Below are 8,799 nucleotides of genomic sequence, written 5' to 3' on the forward strand. Positions count from 1 at the left end.
CCCATGCTGTGGCAAGGGAAGTTTCACCAGGGCTTCAGAAGAGATAGTCAGAAAAATGCTTGTCATGCATTCTGACATTCAAGATTTTCTGAATTGTGTGTGTGAGTCCTTGGACCAGAAGAATGACACACTGGATTGTGCAGTCTGTTATGGAAAATCTGCTAGGGGAGAGTCAGCATCCATGTGGCCAAAGACCTGCTACATTGTCAGATGTTAGCCAGCTTAGTCATGCCAGATCCCACTTCCATATTAGCACTACGTCTACTGTTCCATCAATGACTGAGGTATTAACAACCAGATGTGATAAACCGCATTGTCGTGGTTGTGGATGTAGTTGTGATGGCACCTCATCCAGCAGACATCATTCACAGTCAGGTATCAATGTGACATCTAGCCAGGGTCATGGAACTAACAATGCTACCCCAAGCAGAGAGAGTTCATGTGGGTGGGGGTGGTGGTTGCAAACTAAATCCTCTACCATGCAGGGTTCACACCTGTTCCAAGGAGTAATGCTAGCACAAATGCTATGGCTGTGTTCCCACAGACCACACACAGACACACACACACACACACACACACACACACACACACACACACACACACACGGACAGACATACACACACACACACACACACACACACACACACACACACACACACACAGTACATACACCTCATTTTGCCCATGCTGTCTCACACACTTATATGCATCTTTAATATTTGACTTCTTTACATCTGCTGCTACTAGCCCTGAAATTGCATACTTGCTGATAATCTGATTTCTCATACACACACACACACACACACACACACACACACACACACACACACACACACACACACACACACACACACACACACACACACACACACACACACACACACACATACACACATGCGCGTGCATGCACACACACCCACATGCACACACACACTCACACACACACACACACACACACACACACACACACACACACACACACACACACACACACACACAATTCTTTTGTGTCAGGCTTGTCCTCCTGTAACCCCCAATCCCACTCTGTGGAAGTGATGATGACTGTGCCCTGCCCTTTGCACATTTCTTTGGAATTTGGGTTGTCTGTGTCTGATGCACAGACTAGATACCCAATCCTTGCTTAGCTGGGTGTCTGCTTTCATCAAGGTTATGCACTGAATTGCATGTTTGTGTTATTCTGCTCAAATAACTGTAGCATTAGTAGTAGCATATTCTTATTAATTATGATTTACTGCTTCCTCAGGAGCTTATGCAGATGATGCTGAGATTGCCCTGGTCACACCTGGGGTGCATAACCTGGGCAACTTTTATGCCTGATGCACAACAGTGACCAGGCCAAGTATATGTGTTTGGGCAATACATAGCTGCTTTACTGTTTTGAATGGCATGTTCTCATTTGTATCATATGTAGTTATACTATATTTCCTATTTATTAGGGATGCTTGTTTGTCATGGGCCTATTTTGGCAGGATGCACATGTTTTATACATGTTGTGCTAAAAGCCTTTATTTGTCATTGATATCTTATTTTTTTTATATATTTTATGTTGCATATATCAATCATGAGTTACTGCTGATATTCATGTCGAGCTGAGCAACATTTTATCTTATTGAAGTACGGAACTTACATACAGGGGTAATCATCTATCTCTTCTTTACAGGTTTATCACTTACCTTGGTTAATGCTGCTGATAAAATTATCTGTTCTGGGATAACCTTTGATGCTCACAGAACACAGCCAATACATGATTAACTAAAAGCTGATAATTTTATACTGTTTGTATGTGCTTGGTGTCTTTTTTTCTCTTTTCATTTATGTAGTGAATGTGTCTACCATTCGCACATTGTGCATGCCTCTATCTGCCAGGATCTTCCTAATTTACTGGTTCTTCATCTGAATCCTCATTTGTATCTGCTAGTCACACTGGTGGAGCTGGGTGTTGCAGTCCTTGGCCTTGTTCTTCTTGCTGCAACCATTTCCTAACAAAAATATTATGTGGCATTACACAGGCTGTCAGTATTTTGGCAAAGGTAGCTAGGTCATAGTGCAGGGCAACTCCAGGTGTATCTAGGCTTCATGAATGTGATGTGAGCTAGACAAAAACACACTGTATAATATTTCTAGCTTGAGCATGAACATTCTTGTATCCTTGCATTGTGGGATTGTGTGGGTTTCTCACTGGCATCATGAGCCAAGGTTCCAGTGCATAACCTGCATCTCCCATTTGTGGGAATTCACCCTTTGAGAACCACTGATAAAGGTCACAGGCATGCAATATGTGGGAGTCATGGAAACTGCCAAGGTTACCTACACACACATTATAGATGATAGTCTGGTCATTATAGACCACTTGACAGTTGATAGAGAGAGTGATAATGTTTTATATTGGTGTATCTCCTTCCCTTTTCACCAGGTGAAGCTTTTCTTGCAATGCATGTGTACTCTATGGTCCATAGAACCTCAGAGAAATGTGCTATGGCATAGAAAATTTGCATGGTGGTAGCTATCTCCTCTAGGGTACAAGGAAACTAGATATGCTCCATACAAGTTGAAGCATCGCATTGAGAAATTGGTGTAATATTCTCAAAGCTGGGGATAATGGCACTCCCAGTATGTTAACTGTTGGTGTCTGAAACATGCCTGTAGCTACTATACATAATGCTACACATGCCTTGGTTTCCACTGGAATGGGTTTTCCACAGTTTCCACATGGCCTCAGTGAAGGTGACAAATGTTTATTATCTGCTCTAGGACATCCCTGTGTGCTCTCTATTGCTCTATTATTTTGATCTCATGCAGTCCATAACAGGATAAACATGGTCTAAACACTATGCACCTTCTTGACCCAGTTCTGGCAGTAGCAAAAGCAGCACCTTGTACGTGCAGATTAATAATAGCAGCAACCCTTAACCTTAGCAGCAACCCTTAACCTTTTTCCTAAGTGTCTCAGTAGTTGTATTCCAAAGAGTATTGGAATCGACAGCTAAAGGAAGCGTGGCATGTAGGCAAAGGTTTTATATATTCCTCAATCGCACTGCCATATTGATTTGCTTAATTAGCATATAATTCACCTACTTAGTCTTTCATTAGCATATTCTGCCACTTGCCCTTGTTTTGCAGCTGAGTGCAATGTGTAAAGCTGTTTAATGAATACCAAATTGCATGCTTCTCACTGCTCATCACTCATACAGGCTTAGTCCAAAGTGTAGGCCTTCATAAATCCCAGTTTATGTCTATGAGTTATTCTAGTTAGCAGCAATATTCAAATTCATAAATAAACAAATACGTATTCACTCGGTTACACACAATACTATAAGGGGACTTGCTAACTGTGTTTAAACCACATTCCAGTCAGGCATACATAACAATTTGAGTTTGATATTTAACCAACCCTCTGTTAACAGAAATACTACTTTATTAATCTTGAGCCTTTTCTCAGTGATTTAAAAACAAATTTTTTCCTGCTCTGCTTGTGGGATGTTTTTCTTTTAATTTCATTAGATGATCAGAGGCATTTGCTGAATTTGGGTGGCCATGGTGGTACGTTAGCATTGTTGCTTCACAGCAAGAGGTTCTCTGGTTTAATTCTCGACTGGGGTGCCTTGTGTGTGGAGTCTGCATGTCCTCTCTGCAGTCACATGGGTTTCCTCTGAGTGCTCTGGTTTCCTCACCCATTCCAAAGACACATAGAAGGTGGACTGGACACTCAACATTGGCTCTGTGTGTGAGTGATTGGTACAGATGAACTACTGCAGCAGGGATAGCTACCTGGTGGTATAAACCTTGGCTTGAGATGATTGTCACTGTTGAAGTGACACTATGACCCCATGAGCAAAATGGGAAAAGGGGTTGAGGATGGATGGATTTGCTGAATGTAATATAGAATTAAATAAATTACTGGACTACTTTTTTTTTTTTTTCATTTTACCTCAGGATACAGGATCCCAGACAAACTACTCTTAGTGAGATTTACAGCTTGGGAATCCTTTACATTTTAATATGGTATGTACTACCTTTGTAACTTTGTAACGACCATGAAGAGATGGGACACATTCAGAGGAAACCGACATCAATAGTTAATATATTTCTGTTGTAAGCTACAACTAAAGTTTAGAAATATGTAATAACATTTCAAGTTTTGTTTTTGCACCTTAATCGTTGTTTCTATATAACCAGATGAATCATATCTTATTTACAGCTATGTATAGGCATAAAATTTAGCATTAACAAAACTATCAATTTCAGTACTATTTCTTAGCTACCAAGCACGGCAACAAATTAGACAATGTATAAAATTATTTATTTGAAGTTGTAAAAAAAATAAAAAAATGTATACATGCTCAAAGGTACTTTATTTTGCATTTTTTTTCTACACATGCACTATCTTTATGTTCTATAGTTTTAAATCCAACACTGTTGTATGAATAATAAAGTTATATAATTAAAGCACTACAATATTTTCAAATCCTTTTTTCTTGTAAAACGTGCTTTAGCTGTTACTATTGGGATGTACTTATTTAGCAATGATGCTAGGTAAAGCAGATTGTTACAAAAAAACACTTATTTTCATGTATGTTACTGATTTTCTTAGTTCAAATAATACTGAAGCAGTGTATTTAATGTTCATATTTTTTTTCCTGGTCACTGTGTGCCAAATAAAACAATTAGATTTCTCAGTAGATTATAACAGATAAGACAGTATAGAAGTATCAGTGTATATATTCACCTTTCCAATCAGTATTAGTTGCAGACAAAAAGTTGTTTATGCTTAGGGTCATATCTTCTTCTTCTTTCGGCTTTTCCCAGTTAGGGGTCACCACAGCGGATCACCTGTCCGCTTATGATTGGCAGTGGAGTTTTACAGTGTCGAGTTGCCAGCCCAGAGCCCAACCTTCCACAGAAGGCACACACACACACTCACACCTAGGGCCAATTTAGAGTGTGCAATCCACCTACTGCATATCTTTGGGAGGAAACTGGAGCACCCGGAGGAAACCCATGTGACCACAGGGAGGACATGCAGACTCCGCACAGAAGGACCCCAGCCGAGGATCAAACCAGAGAACCTCTTGATGTGAGCAACAATGCTAACCACTGCACCACCGTGGTCGCCCTGTGCTAGGGTCATATAAAGAGGGAAAACTATTTGTGAAATGGAACAAATGTGGAGGTCAAATAATTTATATTAATAAGTCATCAACATCCCAATTAACATGATAGTATAATGCAGGTGGTTTTCACAAATAATCTCAACCAGTTTATCTCTGAAATTGTGAATCATTTAAAATGCAGTTGTTATGCCACGTATAGGGTACAAAGCATTTTATAGTGTGTCAGGAGTAATTTCTTAAACTAAACATACTCTTGCAGTTAAAATCAGTTAAGGGTAGTTTTATGAGCCCAGACCACTGATGCCTATAAACTGTAAGAAGATTTCAGAACCTGTCTTTATATACTGGTTTACAGAACTTTTAATTTCTACAAATCCAGATAACGTATAAAACTTTAACTCGGTGTTAAAAGTGAAAAAGTCAATGAATGTTGCCTTTAAGTTAAATCTGTATAATGACTTACTGAGTTTTTGAGATTAGTAAGGTGTAATTACAGACTCATAAAGTTCAAGTCTCTAAAAGATGTTAATTCATTTATAAGTGGATGGCAAGAATGTAATATACTTAGCAGTGCTTTGCTGTTACATTTCTTTCAGAACTAAGTACAAAAAGCAGCAGCTCTCCACAAAACACCTATAAATCCAAAAGGAGTGCAGTTCCAGGAATGAAGATCTCCAAACAGTTAAAACCAGCTTTTATTGTCACAAAACACTCGAAAAACACTTTCTTTCAGAACTGATACAAAACTAAGACGTCCCTGTGGATTCAGTAAGAACTCCAGCACTCTCATTAAGGGCTGCAGTAAAAAGGCCCCGTTTCCACAATACAGTATTCTGCATTTCAGAGACACATTAGCTGCAATGAGGAAAGACCTCTTTATTGACTAATTTGCATGTTTCTGAATCACTGTTAATGTCTGTGAGGACAGATCAACACATTCATGCTGTAGTTAACACTGGCAGCAACCACATTGTGTTATCACAGGCACCCACTTATTCATTCTCATACACAAAATATACTCATATATTCAAGCATACACACACCTACATATACACACACACACACACACACACACACACACACACACACACACACACACACACACACACACACACACACACACACACACACACACAGCACATATCCCATAGCTGTCCCTGTGTTGTGAAAACATCACTACTGCCCTCTTTCCCACCTTTGTAAACCATGGTCATTAGTGCCAGACGTTAGAGTTCTACACTTCATGTACACCAGTAAATCCGTGGTAGTGCAAAAGCTGTTATACTAGTGAGTTTCTAGGTGTGCAGGGGGGATAATAAAAATATGCCCCTGATTTTGTCCCACCATTAAATGTGGCTCTGTTTTGCTTTCATACACTATGAGGTTGAAAATTATGCCCAGTATTCCCTTCTCTCTCCCTTGTATGTCACGAACAGTTGCAAGCATTGAATAATGCCCAAGATCCCCACTATATGTTATAATCTAAGGTAATGCACCAGGTTCATTCTGCAGTTTACTGTGGTAAGGGTACAGGGTTTAATTCCATTACACCCCCACATACACGTGCTGCAGCTGACATTTTTTTTAATCACTTATATTTTTTGATCGTTGCATTCCTGATGTTTAGAGGTGGCGCTTGACAATAATATCTTCAGTGGAAGAGAACAGGGTTCGAATCCCCTTTAGTACCTTTATGGTACACTACTTATAAAAGTACATCTGGTATCTACTGGTTCTCTACAACAGTCTTTTTTTTTTTAATTTTAATTATGTGCCTTTAAGGTATGCTGTATACAATATCCCCCATGTCTGGTGTTCCCCAAACCATGACTTCAGTGTTCTCTCTTGTATCTATTGTTTTTCCCATCCTTGTTATGTTTAAGTGTCATTAAGGATTGAGAAATTGTTCTTGATGTCTAGTGTTTCCCCCTGACCCATGTCTAAAGGGTTATCCCTGGTGGCTAGTGGTCCCCCCAACCCACATCTAAAGAATTATGCCTGGAGGCAAGTGGCCCCCCCCCAGATGAAAAGGTATCCCTGGTGACTAGTTGGTCCCTGGCCCACATCTGAAATGTTATCCCTGGTAACTACTGGTCCCCCTGACCCAATGCTGCAGGCTTCGATTATTAGTCTAGGAGTGTGTGGAAATATGACAGCCACCACAACACACACACACCCACACACACATACACGCACCCACACACACACACACACACACACACACACACACACACACACACCTCACTTACCCCCTGCCTAACTCCCCTACTGTGATTTCCCAGGATGAATCACACTCCCACATAAACTCACACATACAACCCCCTCACACAGACACACTCACAACATACCTGACCTCCCTGGCACTTACCTATATGCTGATGGATGAACAAAGTCATTTGGCAGGGTTCATTGCCATGAGAAGCCAGGAGTTACCATGCTAAGTTATGCAACAGAGCTCATCTGTGTAAATGCCTTCTTGCAGGCAGTTCTGAGGAAGATCACATGGCTAATTAGCATATGTGTCTGCCTGGAATGCCTTATTAGCATTTAGCATGGTCACAGAGGTAACCCACTGTAGCTCTGTACATTGTGTTGCAGCACCATAGCAGAACTGTTTCTGAACCAGAAATGGTTACCAAGAAGTGAACATTTTGTGTATACTTCAATGTAAGTTTTCATATTGCTCCCTTAGAAGTCTGGTAGCGGAACATGGTGTGGTTCTCTTAATCTGTGGGTCACTTTGGCCAATATTTTTAAATATTTAAAGGAAGTAGCATGAGTGTGTGTTATAGTACAGTAAAGCATTCTCATGACATCTAGCAAAGAAATAGAGATTTACAATTATACTTTGCATTAAGAGCCATTTAATGTTCTTCCTAAATTGCACAGAAACACTTACAGAAGTTGTTTTAAGGGAAAATATGTTGAAGATGGTCAAGTTTTATTTAATAAGATTTCAAACAAATGGTAAATGCCTTGTGTTGCATTAATTATATTAACTATTTCTGGAGATATGAAGCGCTTGTTACTCTCCTTTGCCAACTCATCATTTGTGAATATCATTATTCGAAAAGTTTTACTAAAATAAAATGTTCTACATCAGTTGACCAGTGGCATGCGCTTAGTTCTTTCATAGTTCAATACACTTATTAATATTAGTTTCTTTGCCAATGCAGTCTGTTTCTGAGCTTCTGGTTAAAATTGAGAATAACTGCAGGAAAAAGGGAGGGGAAAGCAAAGGACAGAAAATGTCGTACATCATTTAAGATTAAGTGGAGATTTGTTGAAGCTGATAGCTGATAAAACCAAATTGCATTTTCTATTCCAAACAATATTTCATACAGAAGCACTAAAGGTTACAGTAGCTTTAGATGCCTGATGTTCAACAGACGTCTCTTGCTTTTGTTTAGAATGTCTTATGCTTTTCATCTGCCTGCCATGTCGATAAAGAATTGTTAAAATACAAATGCTTGTAACAGCCATAAGGGTCATAAAAATTAGATCTTGAGCAAAATTTATGAAGCCTGTTATCTGAAATATGAAACCATTTGGATAGATTACAATGCAGTATCCTAAATTGAATGCATACATCAAATTGCTAGTATTAGCATTAACCACAGGGTACAGAGCTCCAGATAAACTTGATGATACACTTATGATGAAGAGA

Source organism: Protopterus annectens, chromosome 8.part1 (genome assembly GCF_019279795.1).
Source record: "Protopterus annectens isolate FY-2018-M chromosome 8.part1, PAN1.0, whole genome shotgun sequence".
NCBI lineage: Eukaryota > Metazoa > Chordata > Ceratodontiformes > Protopteridae > Protopterus > Protopterus annectens.